Raw genomic sequence first — 20,056 nt, 5'->3', positions numbered from 1 at the left:
TCCCTTCCTGAAGTTTCAGAAGTATTTTTTACAATCCCATTTTCTACTGCCTCACCTCCCAGTCACTCTCCCACACACTCCAATTAGAATTTAGCCTTCATCCATCAATTAAAGTTGTTTCTATCAATACCACATTTGCTAATCTATTGCTTTTTCAAATGGATGATTTCCAATACTCAGCTTGTTAAATACTCTTGTCCATTCTTTGATACTTCCCTTTTGTCTCTTGTATCCTGTGAAACTTTCTCTTCTTACTTTTCATCTGGCCACTTTTCACTTTTTCAACCTGTTCTTTTACTTGCTCCTCCCTTAACTACTAGAACTCTAAGTATTGATCTCTCAGGAGTCACCCTATGCCTTTTCGATGACTTCTTCAATCTATCTTTTAAATTTTAATTTCACTTTTTACTGTGGCTTTAAATGCTATCTATATGCTCATAATTAAAGTTTTGTAAGTCTAGTCCAGACCTTCACATGAAATACTGGTCTTAACTATTAATTGCTTCCTTGGTATCTGCAACGGACATGCTTATCAAAATTAACATGTCCCAAAACAAGAACTAACCCTACCGCTTTGTTAATCTTCCCTATTTTTGTAAATGGCCACACTGTCTACCCTTAATGTTGTTTAAACCAAAACTCCAGGAGTCATCTTTCTTTTCTTTTTTTTATCTGTTAATGAATATTTATTTATTTATTTATTTATCTATTTATCTATTTATTTATTTATTTTATGGTGACATTGGTTAATGAAATTCAATAAGTTTCAGCTGCACACTTTAATAGTAAGGCATATATATATTTACACTGTGTGTTCCCCTCACATAGATTTCTTTCTGTCACCAGATATTTGACTCCTTTTACCCTATTGACTTCCCCCCTCCCTTCTCCCCCCTAGTCTGGTAACTTCTAGTCTACAGTCCATGTCCATGAGTCTCTGTTTATTTGTACTGTTAATTTCTTGCTTTTAGGTTTATATCCTACATACAATGATGTCATGTGATTTTCAGCTTTCTCTCTCTGGCTTATTTTGCTTAGCATGATTATCTCGAGGTCCATCCATGTTGTAGCAAATGAAAGTATTTCATCTTTCAATTTATTCTTTTCCTTATTCACTACACCCAGTCAAGTACTGTCAACTTTACCTCTAATAGTTACCTATACTCTCTCTGTGTTTGCCCAACTCCACTGTTATCATTCTAGTCCAGTTATAATCATCTTTTTCTGCACAGCTGCTCACAGCTTTTTGTCTTCCTGCTTTTCTTTCTGGTCCCCATGGTGCATTCATCATACAGTAGCCAAAGTGATTCTTTACGAAATGTAGATCTAAAAATCCCTTTAATGGTGTTTCACTGTGCTTATAATCTTGTCCAGCTGGGATGATCATCTTCATTTTACATTAACCTCATCTGTGCTCATATGGTCTGGTCACATCTGGACTTATTTCTGTTTCTTAAAAACTACTCATTCTAACCTTAGGACATTTATTTGCCTTCGCTCTCCCTTTGCCAGGAATACTCAGTTTCAAATTCTAACATGGCTGCTTGGTTTTTGTCCTTCAGATCTCAACACAAATATCAAACCCTTGGAGATATCGCTTGACCACCTAAATTTCTCCAGTGTGGATTCATGGGAATGTATGAGTCCAAAATCAGGATCATCGTGTGCTTTTTCAAAATACGTAAGTGAAGTTCAGTTGCTAGATTATAGTATAAACTTTTCTCTCCTACATAATAGAAGCAGAAATTCACTCAAGTAGTTAAAAACTTCAGTACTAAAATAATTCAGGTTATAATTGCCACTTCTTGTTTTACCAGTGAAACATAATTGAATACTGACAACATGATCATAATCAAAGGATACACACAAGTTCACACAATCGATATGGCTGAGCTTTCAGATGACCACATTCAAGAGATATTGATGGAAAAAGACACCAGGTTCCACTGCATTTCTACCAACAATAAGCAAGTGCAAATCAGATGTCTTTTTTGTAATTCTTTTGAGCAGCATGCTTCCGATTATATTAAAAGTCCTCATTGATCGCCTGAGGAACCACGATAGATAGATAAATTAGTATCAGCCTGATGTGATTTTATATATAAACAGACTAATCTGTAAAATCTTAGACATTATAAATTGTGCATAGTTTAGTACTTGCTTAATTACTTTTAAATGATCAGTGAGAAACCCAAACCAATATGAAAATATGGGAAAATAAGAACTACGATGATAACAGTTATGAAGTATCAGTGAACTTTGTTATCCCAAGACTGTTTAACAAAGGAGACTGATTTGAGAGAAGATGGCAAGCAAAATAAGCATATACGAAGAAAGTTGTCAGACACAAAATAAATAATAAATGTTTCACTGACTGAGAATATGTTTGCAGGAGAATCTTATGTAAGCTATATAATGTGGAGTCAGGTCAGAAGGGAATGCTGTGAAATATATGCAGAGACTTGTCATGTGGAATTTTACTTGGCCAGTTAAGATAAGAGGGCTTTATTGAATACCTTGTACATCAAGATTTGAATCATCTTTCTAAAGAAGCATTAAAAAAATTCAATGTTACAAATTCAAGAAACACATATTAAAGCCACAATAAGTGCAATTTTCCTCCTGTAAAATGGGGACAAAAATTGAGAATATCAAGTATAATCGAAGACATGGTGATATGAGCATTCTTATACACCATTAGTTGAATTGTATATTAGTTAAGCTTTCGAACTTTAGACTTTAGCATTAAAACACATGTGTACCACACACACACATTCTCACTTCTAAAACTTTAACATTATAAATACATTCGCATGTGCATGAAGACATCTATTTATCACACTGTCAAGGTGATATTACAAAGCTAGACTAGGAATGTCTATCTGTAAAACAATAGTTGAAAATATGATACATCTACTCAGTAGAATCCTATATTCTCTGTTAAAAAATTACATTGGTAAGTGGGGAGGTGGGAAAGCAGATGCAGTAATACTTATGATAATATCCTATTTATGTAAAAAGACCAAAAAAGATATATGGGCATTTATATATATTTATATAAAATGTAATAATTATGTAAATACACAGAAGGATACTAGGAAGTTGGCCATGAAACAATTAGGGTGGTTACATCTAGTAAAAAAATAGGGGAAAAAGAACTTCCTTATTTTTTCTGTAATAAAATTATATATATATATGTATTACTCGTGTTAACTAAAAAATATAAACAAGAGTCTATGAACTTGTTTCAAAATAAAACAAAACTAGATTTGTAAATACGTTACCTTATATGCAAAAGGGACTTTGCAAATCTCGATATGGGGAGATTATTCTGTGGAGTAGATATAAGAGGGAGGCAAAGTCAAAGACAGAGAAGGTGATGTGACAAATAGAAGGAGAAAGACAAAGAGAGACAGCAACAGAGATAGAGACAGGGATTGAGATTGAAGTATGCTACACTTCTGTCTTTGAAGATGGAGAAAGAAACCACCAGCTAAGAAATGCAGTCAGCTTCTAGAAGGTAAAAAAGGCAGGAAATGTTTTCTTCCCAAGAGCCTCCTGAGGAACCAGCTCTGCACACACCTTGATTTTAGCCCAGTCATTAAATTTGTACTTCTGAGCTCCAGAACTGTAAGAATATTTTGTATTATTCTAAGCCACTAAATTTGTGGTAATTTGTTACAGAAGCATTGGGAAATTAATACAGTTATCTAGCTTATAAGTTGAGAAAGTAGGATTGAATTATCAATATTAAAAATAATTTTAGCAATAATTAAAATAGCAAATATTTATATGTACTTAATGTGTGTTAGAAACTACACTAAGGGCTTCACATACATATCTCATGCAATCCTCAGCCTTATGCATAGGCACTATTTACATTCTCCACTTATGTATGAGAAGCCAAAGCTTAGAGAAATTTAGTAACTTCCCAATGAATAACTTAAACCAAGATACAAATCAAGATCTGATTGACTCCACAGCCTTCTTATATAGCAACTGCATGAACCACTTTTGCTATCCTAAATATAAGGTAAGGTTAAGTTGCATATCCTTCTACATGACTTTTGATTTTAAAGCCATTTTCATACAAATATGTTACATTCGTTTACAGATAATTAAACTCTGTATTCCCTGTGGGCATGTTTGAATGTATACATGTTGTGAGAGAAATGATGTGAGGAAACCAAAACATGCCTTATCGTCTAACTTACTAAAACAGGCTTTTACTTTCTGTGATTATATATAACGTGTGGATATGTATGGTAACAGGACACATTTCAACAAAGACTCAATCTCATAGACAGACACTGGGTTATAGTGTCCATCTTTCTTTTGCTTGAGGCAAGGGACATAAATTATGTGGTGTGATGACACACACGGTGGTCTAGCTGGGAACCACCTGCTTCACTATACAGTGTGCATTAAGACAGGGCACAGCTGACATTTCGGAAGCAGTTTTGGTCTAGTGCTGGATACAAGGTTCTTACAAAGAGTTCTTACAAAGCTGCAGGGGTAATGCTAATAGCTGAAGTTCCAGATCCCTCTGAAGCAGTTTTGGTCTAGTGCTGGACACAAGGGTTCTTACAAAGAGTTCTTACAAAGCTGCAGGGGTAATGCTAATAGCTGAAGTTCCAGATCCCTCTGAACTACACTGCCTTGATCTCTTTTAAATGTGGTTCTGTATAGAATTTCTTCCATTAGTGGAGGAAGGATAGAGTTGTCATACGAGTTTTGGGATGGCTTGTGTAGAGTTCCTTTGAGAGAATATCGAAAGCCTTCAATTCTAGAGCCCACTCCAGGTGGGACTGCTTTCAAACTAATCATGTTCTTAGTCCTACAATTTAACTGTATTTCAGTACTTCTGATAAAGACTCTATACCAAGGCTTAGGGATCACAGGGTTGGGGCTGCTATGGACTGATGGGCCCCCTTTAGCTCTGCTATTTGTTGGGGGTCACATTCTGGGCTGCTTCAAGGTTGCTTCAGAGTCAAGCAGATAAGACCACTGTAGTGTTACCTCCTTTATGGCTGCACATTCACCATCAACTCTCAACAATCATAGTCATGGCAGTTTGCTAGTGAAACAGGCAATGTCGGTTGAAAGGTTCTCTTAAATCACACACACACAAAATTGTTGGTTTTGTGTTAATTCACTGCTATTAAATGAGGATTTTTTTGTTCAGATGGGAGTAGAAATTCTCAATAAACATGAGCTAGACCAGTCATCATCTCTCTTTATAAAATCAGTAAAACCCTCATCAGAAAGAGAAGTTGGTGGCATCTGGTTGCCAGGAATAAATAAAATCTTCCATCTGGTGAAAGGCTTTTGAGATCCCACTTCCTATTCAGAATGTCACTATAACTACAGCTGGATGGCAATACCCTGAGTATTATAAGCAACCTGCCCAAATCAGTTAGGTAAAGCAGCAGCATTCAGTTTCACTGATTAAAAATGGCTATTTTCTTGCTAGACTGAGATCTATCAATCTTCATTTCACAAGGTTATGACTTACCATAGACCAGCTAGTTAAGTAAAAATACTCTAGGTATGAACAAGGCATATAATCAATTGTCTTTTTCTAAAATGTAATCTCTCTTACCTTTTCCCTATCTACTTTTCCACATATTAATAGCAAGAATTTTGCTAGTAATAAAAACTTTTTCTAAATATCAAATATGGTGTGAAAGCTCTCAAAACAGAATTAGATGTTTAAAGGAAAAGTAAATTTTTCAAATATTTAATTTTGTTAATACATTTTATCTAACTTTTACCATAATAAACTGACTCGTCTCTGACATAACAGTGCACCTTGTTGATAATCAGCTTAGAAGATCCTAAGTCCTAACAGTTGCTGGGAAATAGCACCACCAGCTCTCCCCTCCTCAAATAAATAGAACTTGCAGGTGTGACCTTTCATTGAACCAAAGGTTAATTAACTTTGAGGAACTGTGGCACTAATTGGTGACACACTCTATTTTAGTGTTTTTCTAGAACTGATTATTTGAGAAGTAAACAGATTTAAATGACTGAGCAATAGCTAGATACATGCAACTACAAAAAGATTTCCATATATATTTAATTAAATTGACCTTAAGCCATCCTGTAATGTTTATTTCAACAAATAGCTCACGGCGTGATCACTTTTGGAATATTTGTATGATTTGAAACATCTTTTAGGTATAATCAGCATTCAAAACATCATTAAACTTTACTGTTTGTGTATCATTAGTGTCTATAAAATATATTAAATTGGGCAAATGATAACAAAAAGATACATTTCATTTATGTGGTTCTCATTTCACATTGCCAGTTACCAATAGACTACATGAATTATTTATCATCTCACAATGGCTTTAAATATCAAATATTTCACCATGTGTATATATCAAAAATTGAAAGTGTAATTCTTTTTATTTTCTTCCTTTCTCAGGAGAACATATTTGGAGAATGCCAACAAATTCTTAATTAAATGCAAAGCAAAACTTAAATAGATCTTCCACAGAAATTTATTTGATTATAACTATTTCATAAAATGATAGAAGGCATTTTGATCCAAATGTTGAAAATTCTATAGTTCAATGTGCAATTAAGTAAATGAAATTTAGGGTTTGTATGTTTACGGGATGTGTTTATTTCATTTTAATATATAATTGTAACATATCAATATAAACAGAGATAAATGAGATAAAGCTAATTTTGGCTTCAAATTTTTTTTAAGGGACAAGAAACTAAATCTATAATAGGAAATGGCAATGATATTCTGCCCCATTCTTTTAACTTGTCTTTCATATCAACTTTATAAACAGCTTTGTTTTTCACGTGGAAATGTACATCGCTCTCATTTTAAATTTTTTGTATTCTATATTCATCAATTTACTGTGAATTAGAAAATGACTACAATTCTTCAGTATTTAACTGAATATCAGTTGTTCATACAAAATAAAAAGGAAGAAAACAACATTTGCCTTTCTATTATTTATATACTAGTAACCCAGACTGAGTTGTCCTTGCCCTTTTTCATACTTCTTCCTAACCCAGTTCATTTAATGGCTCTTGGACTCTCCATTGATTCTTGTCAGTAGCACTCAAATCAAATTTTAGTATGTATAAAAATTACTAGAAAACTTTTTTTAAAAAAATGTAGATTCCTTGGCTCTACCTCCAGACATTCTGTTCCAGTAAGTTTTGAGTGGAGCTCAAGAATCTGAGTTTTTTTCTATTAAGAATTTTCAAATAATTTTAATGAAAATAGACCACACATTGAGAAAATTGGAATAAAAACTATATATATATAATTGCAACTTTAAATTAATCCCAGTTAAGCTCTAGAAAGCTTATACTAACTCTTGAAAAATAAAGGGCATATGACAACTTCTAATTAAAACTATCAGTTTTGATTGACCTTGGAAATCAGGAGATCCAATATGTTCAATTATGGATTTTTCAATTTTATTCAAATTTTGTTTAAAATATTTTACTGGGATCCAGATTGATACTATTGATTAAAATTAGGCATAAAAAATATTTTTACACCCAAGTAAGCCATTAAAACGCAATGTCTTAAAGAAAAGAAACAGAATTTACTCTGTTCTGTGTATGAAGTAGGCATGTTGATGATCATACACTAAGAAAAAATATACAGAAGTAATTAGCCTTTTCACATTATTATTATTATTATTATTTATTATTATTATTCTTTCTTTTCTTTTTTGCTTTAAGAAACACTCACCAAACAATTTGCTTTTCAGAGTAGTTTCAATGAAAAGCATTTTATTTCAGTTTTTAAGAAACTTGGAGTCTATTGTAGAAACTGGTGAGTGAAGGTTACTCATTTATTTTCAAGAACAAAGAAAAGACTTTCAAGGATTTCTTTATCAGTTCAAGCAACAAATAAATAAAAACCATCACAAATAGGCTTACATATGGAAGGTTTTTTCCAATTAAAAAAATAGAGAAAATATCAATTAAGAATTATTAGAAGATGACGAAAACATCAAGAGGAGTTTTAAAAGTGTGTATCTCAGCATAAGGAAGAAGTATAGATAGGAACGGCAATTTTCAAGACACGTTTAGTTAACTTTCCAACTGTGCTAGAACAAACCCTGCACAGTCTATCATCTAATACCATGAATTCTCTCCCTTAACTTCTGCTTTCTCTTCTCATGTTCATCTCACATCGTGACTTTGTCTCCTCCACCTCTTTTGCCTGCTTGTCTACAGGAGAGAAATTGTTTTAATCACCCATATAGAAATTTAAAAAATGTGAAGAACAGTAGTCCTTTCAGAAACATTGAGAATCTTAATAGAGTCTTAGAACTTCTATTTCAAAAGAAATTAATCTGTCAGTCAGTGAAGAGATATAACTGAAGTTCAAACCCCAGTCAGCCTGATGCCAATGTTCATGATCTTTCCACTTTCTCATCCCACCATCACCGAATACCTCTCTGCATGTCAGCAAAAGGATTGGTATTACTACATTTTATGACGAGATAAAGACTTACTTCAATGGCATCATCTCTCGTATGACTAATTTATAGTACCCCAAGTCTAGGCAACTTGCTGAAAAGAAGAGTAAATGCTGTCATTTGGCATCATGTAGATCATAAATTTGGTCACTTTTCCTGAATTTGATTTTCTCTTTTCTAAAATCAATCAAACGTTTGATCAACATTAATACACTGGTTAATTCATTGCTTGGCAGCATGTGACCAGCTAAATATAATTATTCTATTTCTCTACTAATAAAAAATTTAACATGTGAAACTTGAAATCTTAAAGAGTAGAAATAATAAATCAAAACAATAATAATAGATAATATTTATTGTATGCATGAATTAATTCTAAACTTCACAATGCCATGAGCATATATTATTTTTATTCCCATTTGGCAGATGAAGAAAAAGAAACACAGAGAAAGTAAATGACTTGTTCAATGTTATGCTATTTGTAAGTGATAAAAACAGGTTAAAACCTTTTTTTTTTCTTTTTTTTTTATTGCATCGCCCACACTCTCAACTACTAGGCCCGACTAGTGGTGCAGTTTTTCCTGAATACACTCATCACTGAGTATTCCTCCTAATGAAATCTCCTGCAAAGGATACAGAAGAGACAGGATTGATATTCTACTGTTAGCTGTGTCAGAAAACAATGGAGACTCAATTCTGTAATTCACCAAAACTTTTAAAATGGAAGTCTATGTTCTTGAAGTTGCAAATACTGCAAATAATCTGTAAGAACTGTAAATAAGCCTCTTGAGGAGATTCATTTCTGCCCCTACTTCTTGTGCTGACATTTGACTGCCCCTGCCAGCAGTATAAGAGCAGCCTGCAAATGATTTCACAGAAGGCTTAAAAAGAAATCAAAGTGAATAATGTCATAGTTACTCCAAAGCACTGCATGGTGCTTACATCAGATACAATCAGAGCCTCATCTCATACATATGTCTAACGTGGGCAGGGAAGAAGATGATCCAAATATATAAATTGGGAGGAGGAGGCAGGGATAAGGGGTATTGATCCCTTTAATAACAATATTTTTCAATTATTAATTAAAAATACCTCAAGATAGTAATCAGACACATATATCAGTGTTTTTCCTTCCAGAGTATGAAAAGTACAAGTTACTACTGTCTAAATAATTTAAGAGTCTTGCTTAACATTAATCATTACATGGTTCTGTAACACAGCAATATTCTTTGTAAGTACTAAGGCATTAATTCTTTCACTATATATGCAATAATTCCTACCCTGTACTAGATACTGGCACTATAAATATAAAAAAAAGCATAGGCCTTGCTTTCAAAGAGGTCAATTTGTTTTCATATAAAGTGACCCAGGTTTCTTTCAATCATTCACCTGTACACCTTGCACATAATAGATAATTAATAAATATTTATTGAAATAAATGGACTCAGTTGATTTCCTCTGGACTGCTGATTAAGTCATATCTTGTTTCAGTTATGAGATCCTAAGGTAGAGGCAGATACACTCAAAAAAGGCTTTAAATAACCTTGATTGGAGTGCTTCATGGTTTTAAATATATATACTCCTTTCATTGCAATGTGGCTTTTGCAAGCATCTTGCTCTGTAGAGTTTACTTTCAAGCTGAATTAGGTTACCCTTAGGGGCTGCTAATACTTTAGGAGAGTCATCCCCATATTTCAGTGGCCCGAGACTCTCCCTAGAAACATTAGTATATCTGCCCAGTAAACCATTATCAGGTGCATGTTTAGTAATTGATAATTGATTGTGGGACATTGTGAAGCAATGCTTTCCTCTAGGTAGCAGCCTGTTGATTTTTTCCTGGTCACTCCAGAAATATTTCTGGCACATAAAACAAATAGGAAAAGAAAAGGATAAAAAAGTAAAGAAAGGAAAAGACAGGAGAGAAGAGGAGAGGAGAAGGCAGGAAAGAAGAGAAAATGAAAGGAAAGCAAAGGAAGAAAGAGGAAGATGAAAGAAAAATAGAACTATCTTTCTTGAAAAGAAAGGCCCTGGCCATTCTGGCCTAATTTTATTTCATAGAGGACAATGAGTAATTTATATCTTTTTCCAAAATCTGGTAATGTTTGCAATAAAGGGTAAGATTCCACTATAATTATATACAGATGGCATTTATTTTCTGGCAGGTCTCCTCCATTAAAGAATAGAGAATTTTGAACAATCATGTTTCCCAGTTCAGGAATCAAGGAATTTCTGAATGAGGGAGACTTTGGGATAGATTTCTGCCTTGATACATGGTTTCTTCACGATTGAACTCTCCCTAGTTCTAGTAAAAAATGATTCAGGATCCAGAGGTTGCAACCAATGATAGTGGTAATGAGAAGTCCAAGAAAAAGATAGCTGTGCAAACGAACTAAAAAGCACAAGTGGAGAGTATTATAGCAGAAATACAAAGATCATTGAAGTTGTTGTCAGTGCAGCATCTGTGTGTATGTGTGTGCATGTACACACGAATGTGTGTTCAACTTTTCCCAAACAGATAGAAGGAAGGAATAAATAATTGTTTTATTTATATATTCCTGAGATTTAGAACTTTCTGATATATTTATTGACTACTTATATTTCTTTAATTTAAATCTATCATCCATGTACTTTTTATATTTTTCTTGTTCATCTTTCTTAATTTATTTTCATTTGTTCTTCATATAGTATTAATGCTAAAAATTTCTTTTCATTATATGTTGTAAATATTTCTTCTTTACTTTGTATAAAGAGCCAATGAAACATTCATTCCAGCTCCCGAAATAACTTCTTTGTTTACTGTAATTTTTTTTCTGTAGTAGAGAGAAACCTGTCTTCCTGCATAGAGAACAGAAGAGAAGAGGTCTATAAATCAATGTAAACTATCCTAACTACTTATATTCTTCCCACAGGCAAGCTCAATTACAAGAGCAACTACTGAAGCTGAAGGGTTATTTTTTTCCTGAAGTAAATCATGCTAGTAGCAATCTTTATACAAGTTATCTCCTGTTTTTGACATCTATCATATCAACTTCTCTATGAGTGTGTAAGGAGTCATTGGGTTAAGTTTGTTCCCGGTTCCCTGAAGGTAATTTTGAACTAAAAATATAGTAATCTTTCCCTGAAGAGAGCTATAATAACTCTACAGATCTTTCAACTCAAGGAACTAAATCTTGCTCATCACAAGGCATAAAAATGTATACAATAAACTGCATATATTTAAAGTATACAATTTGATAATTTTTTGATATGTATTCCACCCTTGAAATCATCACTATAATTGGTAATAGATATATTCATCACTCTCAAAAGTTTTTTCTTGCCTATGTGTAATTTCCACTCTATGCACAGGAAATCACTGATGGTCTTTAATAAAGTGTCTAAATATTTAGCCCAGTTTTTTTTATTACTTTGTTTGATATCTTAAGTTTTGAGAGTTCTTTATAGATTCTGAGTATAAATCCTTTATTACAGATACACTTTACAAATATTTTCTACCAGTCTGTGGCTTATCTTTAATTCTCTAAATAGCATCTTTAAAAAAAACAGAAACTTTTAATTTTTATGAAATCAATTTATCACTTTTTCTCTTATTTGTATGTTTATCTTGCCATATCTTAGATGTTAACCCAAAAGCACAAGTTTTTCTTTCTTTTTACTAGAAGTTTTATAGTTTTAAATTTTATATTTAGGCCAATAATTTATTTTGTGTTATTACATATAAGTTATGAATTGATGTTTGTTTTGTTGTTTTGTTTTTGCATATAGTTATCCAATTGTTTAAGCAATATTTGATGAACGCTGTTCTTTCTCCACTGAATTGACTCTGTACCATTTCAAAAATCAGTTGTCCCTATATGTGTGTATCTATTTCTGGACTTTTTATTCTTTGTCTTTTATCTGTTTATCTATCTTTGCCAATACCAAAAGTGTCTTGATTACTATAGCTTTATAATAAGTCTTGACATTAGGTAGTATTTAGTTCTCCAACTTTGTTATTTTCTTTACTAATTTATTTTGGTTAATCTGGGTCCCTTGCATTTTCACATTAACTTCCAATTTGTTTTTTAAGATTCACAAAAATGCCTGTTAGGATTTGATTGAGATTTATGTTATATCAGATCGTAAAGTATTTACATCTCAACAACATTGAGACTTCCAATCTATAGGTGGTACTTGTCTTCATTTATTTAGATCTTTACTTCCTCTCAGTAAATGCTTTATATTTTTCAGTATACATGTCTTTAATATTTTTTGTCAGACTTAACGATACATATTTCATGTTTGATACCATTGTAAATATTACTTTTAAATTTTTCATATATGATTATTTGGTATGTAGAAATACAATTGATTTTTATGTATTGAGTTTATATATTTCCCTCTTGCTAAACTCATTTTATTAGCATTAGTAAATTTTTTGGTAGATTTCCTTGGATTTTTCAACACATTCATCATTTGTGAGTAAAGATGGTGTTACTACTTTCTAATCTAAAGGCACCAATTGTCTCTCTTGCTTTGATTGCAATATATTCTCCATCATTTTTGTATTATGACAGAAAAAGATAATGTTATATGAAATGTTTAAAAATAAAAAGTAATAGACATAATTCTGAATGCTGACTCTACAATTCGCTGTTGATATACACAGCCAAGTTATCTAAATGTACTAAACTTCAGTTTCTTCACTTATGAAATGGACTTCAAAATAGTTTCTATCTTAAAAAGTTGTTAGACCAAATGCAATTTTAAGTGATATGTCAAATAGCTATTCTTTCAGCAAAAATGATAATGAATTAAGTAGGAACCAATATTGGAGCTGAATAAAGAAATATAATTAAGTTGATATAATTTAGAACTAAAAGTTAGTTCAGTCTTCATATAAAGAGAATTCAAAGCCTTGAATATTTAAAGGCCAGAGAGACATAGGTATTTATTATCTTCACTTTCCTTATATTTGCCTGAGTAAGCTCAAGATGGATGATGTTATGCGGAGACTTGTGTGATGTCACAGATGGGTGTATCTGCTGCATAACATTTACAAACTACTCCATTTGGTGTAAAATTCAAGATTATCAGAATTCCAATAAAAGGAGTAAAGAAAAATAAGCAAGCAAGAAAAAGCAAAACTGGGTAAGCATGTACCCACTACCCAAAAACCTGACTTCTTAATTGAAATGTGCTTTTCCAGTAAGAATTGAGAGCAAAAACTCCAGTAGAGGCAGGAATAATATTGGGCAGGTGAGTATGAATGGAATGAGGAGCAAATAGCAATTCTCCTTCCCCCCAATTATATCAGCTGAAACAGATAGATATCTATCCTTAACGAGAATAAATCCTTGAAAGAACAGATTTGTCTTGAGAAGTGTGGTCATGTGATATTTGGAGAAGAAGGAGAACAGGTGTGATGCAACCCAATTTGCCATAGTGGAGGCCCTTTGTCATTATGACCCTACTCACTGAAAGGGTGGTTTAGAAAAAAACTAGCATATAAAAGCAACAAAAAGTTACATCCGTCATAGCCTGGACTCTAAGTAGAAAAGGTTTCCAATGAGAATTTTTAAATACAAGATACATAACCTGATTTTGGACTTCACATTTAAACTACTTATTTGGATTGGGTATGTGCCAAGAAAAGAACACAGAAAGTACTCTTATAGGAATTTATTCCCTGGAACACCTGCCAAATGGTGTTCTGCTACAGAACTTTATCAGAGGAACACACCTGTAAAAAAAAAATATTTATTAATGCCTCCTACCAGGAGAGTGGTAGCGAAATGAGACTCCAAAATTTGCTCCTTTATAAAAACAATGAGAAATTATCAAAATCAATTTTTTTTCAGAATTCTGGAAATTAAGCAAAGACTTGCAACAATCTAAAGTATGTTATTTTAAGAAAAACCACTGAATCTCAGTAAAAACAAACTTTGTGTCACTTTAATTTGTTTTGTTCCCTTCCTTCTTTCCCCAGCTCTGCAGCAGCCTTAAAAACCAACAGACTTGCAAAAAAGGTAACTGTAAAGTCAGCAGCCATTAGAAGGTACTAAAGGGGCCAGAACAGGTTTGGAGCTCCACCAAAAGCCCCATCTCAGAGAATTGTCACTGTTTGACCTGTTTGACAATTGTCTAGAAAAATCTCTGTTCACAGGTCTTATTTTATTAATGACCTCTGAGTTATCTCATTGGGAAAATTCCCATCCTCATGTTATTTAGCAAACAGCGTTAGGAACAATTGTTTAACATTGCAGCCTCCTGCAGTGGTGATACCAGTTGGAATAAACATGATGCTGCCCAAAAAACTTAAAAGTAAAATCTGGGAATGAGATACCCATAGAGGACTTAGAAAAGTGCTGACATGTTCCTGAGTGTTGAGAATTACACATGCAAGTACATAGTTGTTTGCCTGCCCAGAAAAGGTCTGAGAAGGCCGTAATCTCTCATCTCTGATAATGACGCTATACACAAGAAAGAAGCAAAGGTTCAGGAAGAGTTGTAAACTATCAGAGTGTTAAAGGCATACCCCAACGTAAACACAGGGTTGCTCAGAAAAGGTGGAAGAAAGTTGTTCAAAGCATTTAAGGGAATATTTATTCAATCATTGGCTGACCACAAGTTAAGTAAAGACCTCAGTAACTGTACATGTACAAGAAAACATACTTTACTGAATTAATTCAGGAAAATCACTAACAAATGAACCAACTAATACAAACAACAGCAACAAATAACAACAAAATCTCCCATGTTATATTATTTAAAAATGTTCAGTATTCAACAAACCATTATGAGACATGAAAGAAACATGAAAATATGGCCCATACACAGAAGGAAAAAGCAATCATTAAAAATAGTATCTGAGGAATATTATAAGTTGGACTCATCAGAAAATATTTTAAAGCAGCCATTATAAACAGGTTCAACTAAATAGAAACATATCTAAAACATTAATAAAAGCATAATAACAATAATCAACCAAATAAAAATATCAATAGAGGAACATTATTCAAAAAAGTAGAAAATCTCAACTTAAAAAATAAAATAATTACAATAAAAAGTTCAGCAGAGAGGCTCAACAGCGGATGAATTTGAGCTGGTAAAATAATCAAATTATTTGAAAGTAGATCAACAGGAGTCATCAAGTCTGAGTGAGAAATAATAAAAAAAAAGAAGAAGGAAATAAAATGAACAGAATATCAGAGAACTGTGAGATTCTAGCAATATTGCATATATACATAAATGAAGTTTCAGAGGAAAAGAGAAAGAGAGAAAAAGTATATTTAAAGAAATGATGGTCTAAAACTTCCTAAATTTAATAAAAAAAAAAGTAAATTTACACATTCAAGAAGCTCAATAAATTCCAAATAGAATAACTTAAAGAGATACATTATTAGATATGATAGAGTCTATCAAAATCCAAGACAAAGAAGAACTTGAAAACAGAAAGAAGAAAAAAAGACTTGTATAAGAGATGCTCAATAAAATGAACAACTGTCTCTTAAATAGAAACCCTGTAGGACAAAATGAGATGGCATTTTTCAAAGCATTTGAAAGATATTTTACATTCCAAAAAACAAACAAGCAAACAAACAAAAATCAGAGATTTTTTCTCCAGCATATCTCTCCAATAGGACATACAAAATAAAGTCCTTTAGTCTGATATGAAAGAACACTAGAACACTCAAAACCACACAAAGAAATAAAGAACACTGGTAACAGAATACACATATGTAAATGTAATAAAAAGAATATTAAAAAATTTGTAACACTTTCTTCTCCATTTAAAACATAATAGCATAAAGCAATTATTATGAAAATGTGTTGATGGACTAATAATATACAAATTAGTAATTTATATGACAATATTACAAAGGAGGGGAAGGAAATGAAATTATATTAGAGCAGAGCTTTTGTATGCTATTGAAATTCAGTTGATACTAATCCACTAATTTTAATCTCCTGAGCAACCACTAAAAAATACTAAAAATATATAATAAAGAAACCAACAAAAATTGGGAGATATAGGATAAGAAACCACAAACGACATTAAAAACAACTGAAATGACAGATGCAAATGATACATTACCAGTAAGTACTTTAAATATAAAAAGAAGAAACATCCCAATCAAAAAGGCAGAAATTGTCAAACTAGGTCTTAAAATAATATCCAAATATACTCTTTATAGGAATATTAAAAGATATGATAGATTTAATATAGAGGGATGGAAAAAGATATATAATGCAAACAACAACTGCAATATATCTGGAGTGACTATACCAATATGAAGTGAAATAACAAAAAATAGTTACTAGAGCTAAAGAGAAATGTTGCATATGTGTGTTGATAAAAGGATCAGTCCATCAGGAAAATGTAACAATAAAAATTATCTTGACCCTTGTCTTGCACCATATTAAAAAAAATAGCAAATATATCACAGACCTGTATATAAAACCTAAAACTATAAAAAGAAAACATTCCAACAATGGGAAAAGCTGTTTGTTAGGTAGAGTACAAAAAACGTGTATTTATTTTACATATGATAACTAGAGACTTTAAATAACTTGTAGAGTGTCACATAAAATAATCTCAGAGAAGTCTTTTAATTTTTGCCCCAAATTTTCTTCTTCATTATTTTCTATAAACTTTGATTAGATTATCTCTCTTTCCTCATCTAGAATGCATTCCAACTCTACTCTTCCTACACTAATGTTATACATTTATTAAACTCATACCTTGTCCACATCCTAGGAAACTTTTCACAGTTGCCTAAATCTATATTGTCTCCCCGATCCTCTGAGCTGCTATTTTTTTTCTCTTTGGCAATTCCCATATACACTTTTGTTTAAAATGTTTAAAGCATAACCCAACTTAGCTAAGTTAAAGCATGAACTAATCTTTTTGCCTCTATGCATATTTTATAGTACTTCCTCCATAATTAATTAATAATGATAATTGATTAACCAAAATATTATTCATAGTAAGAATGACAACATCTTAAGGTCAGTTAGGTAAATTGTTCAAGAAAAATAGAATACCCATTCTAAAATGGTGTATAAGAATAGTTTCTTCATGAGTCTTTTAAAAAAGAATAGGATTTAGAATTGGAAAAATCTGAGTTTGAATACTCAGGCACACCATATAAGTTTACATGGTAGTCGCATTCATTATTTTTCTCAATTTTGTTATGTATTAAATAAAAATAATAAATGTGCCATTTTACCTCTTGTGATTCAAGATGTCTGAGACTTTTGTCTGGTTCCAGAAGAGGCAATGTAATTCAAGCCTGGAATCAATTTGAGATACTTTCTACAGATACTGAGAAATATTCAATTTCCACAAAGAATACTGAAATTGTGTATTTCAAACCTTTCAGTTGCTGATGGACAAAATTTTCATAAAGTATCGAGAAGAAAATAGAGGAGACAGAGAGAGATATATAGAAAGAGAGAGAGATTTGAATTCATCTGCAGTCCAAGATTTAGCCATGTTTAAAACCCATTGTACCTGTGGTATGCCTGAGTCTCTTAAATCAATAAGTCAATGTAAGGGTTTTCTCCTTAAACTGGATAAATGGGGGTTTCACCATGTGCAACACACAAATTCCTGACCAAAGCATACTGTCACTGAACCGTTTTGTGAATTTTGCTATGTAATGAAACTTTCTGCCAGCAAATGTCATACAATAATTTTTTAGTCTCAATTTTTCATTTTACTATTTTTCCCCTAAACTGTCTTTATTTTCATATTTCAACTGTGTCAGAAGTATGGCAAATAAGGAAACTACTCATATAATACAAAAGTCAGGATACTAAATTATAACCTAACCCAATTTTCTCTCACAAACAAAGCAAAACAGACAAATAAAACTAAACAAAAAAAAACAAAAAAACAAAAACAAAAAACAAAAAACAAAACAAAAAAACACCAGATTACAGTATTGGTGCTTTGTCAAAATAATGTTTTCCAAAAGTAGAAAAAAAGTCCTTAAAATCTTTAGAACTAAGTTTGTTAACAGCATTTACAAACTATATTTATATAATAAATGCTTATTTTTCCCACTTATATAAAAGAAATTAAAAGTGCTAGAGACTTCAGTCAAGATGGCCGAGTGGGTAGATGCTGTGCTTGCCTCCTCTCACAACTGCATCAGAATTACATCTAAACTACAGAACAGCCATCACTGGGAATTACTTGAAGTCTAGCCAAACAGAAGTCCTACAACCGGGGACACACAGAAGAGGCCACCTTGAGACTGGTAGGAGGGGCAGAGATGTGAAAAAGTCTGGTTCCACACCCATGTATGGCGGTTGAGAATTGGGAGGGACATCTCTGCAGGAGAGAACCCTCCAGACTAGTGAAGGGTCCCAGCCCCACACCAGGCTCCCCTGTCCAGGGTTCCAATGCCAAGAAGAGAAGTCTCCACAAATACTGGCTGTGGAAACCAGTGGATTGTGGCTGAGAGAGACAGGGCCGCTGGAGTCACAGACATTCTTCTTAAGGGGCCCATGCACAGACTTACTTTCTGACAGACTCACTTACTCTGAGCTCTAGAGCTGGGGCAGCAGCTCAAAGGCACCAGGGACATATGGGGAGGAACTGAATTGTCAGGTGTCAGGGAAAGGTTCAGCTTTCTCCTAGACATAAGTGCTGGCAAAGGAAATTGTTTCTTTATTGAGCCTTCCACACTCCTGAAGTGCAGACCTAAGCAGCTGCCATATCCTAGTCTCTATCAACCTGGCTAACACTGGTTGCCCTGCCCAGGTGATTTTCTGAGACTTGCTCCAGCTAACTCACAGGCCCACTCAAGACACTTCTAGTGGCTTTTCTATTACAAATGGCCTATCTTGACTCATGCTGCAGACTTTCTTAAATTCTCTCAGAGGTTCACAAATTCCAAATAAGCAGCATCTGGCCTCAGTATGCCCCATACTTCTTGCTAAAAAGCCTCAAGCCCAGCTCTAATGGCAGCCAGCCTCAGTTTCTGGATTGGTCTCTTGAGGCACATCCAAGCACAGTGTGGGTGGTGGCCATCTGGGGATTGTTTGGTGGCTCATGCCAGTTGGCCCCTGGCAAAGCACAAGCTGTGGCTAAACTTGGCCTGCAGTGGGGCCCCTCCCAGGAGGCTCTGGCCTGCACACGCAGTGACAGGCTTCCATCTGAGCTGGAGCACTACTGGGGCCATATCAGAGGATGACACGCCTAAAGGGCAGACTAGGCAGGTACCAGAGCCCTGCTAAAACAAATCTTGCTCCACAGTCTCAGCTCCTTCACTGTAGTGACTAGCTAGTTATCACAAGGGTCAAGCTGTCTCATTGACGTGCAAACAACCACCAAGGTTCAACTACAACAGAAGGATACACACAACTCATACAAGGGACAAACCTGGAGCACCTGGCTCAGGTAACCAGGGAGACTATGTCACTGGGCCCCACTGGACACCTACTACATAAGGCCATGCTACTAAGATTGGGAGAAATAGCAGCCCTACCTAACACATAGAAACAAATACAAGGAGACTGCCAAAATAGAGAGACAAAGACATATGTCCCAAATGAAAGAATAGAACAAAATTCCAGAAAAAAAGAAAGAGAGAGAG

The sequence above is a fragment of the Pteropus alecto genome, unplaced genomic scaffold (assembly GCF_000325575.1).
Source record: "Pteropus alecto unplaced genomic scaffold, ASM32557v1 scaffold146, whole genome shotgun sequence".
Classification (NCBI taxonomy): domain Eukaryota; kingdom Metazoa; phylum Chordata; class Mammalia; order Chiroptera; family Pteropodidae; genus Pteropus; species Pteropus alecto.
This window is presented reverse-complemented; position numbering follows the sequence as displayed.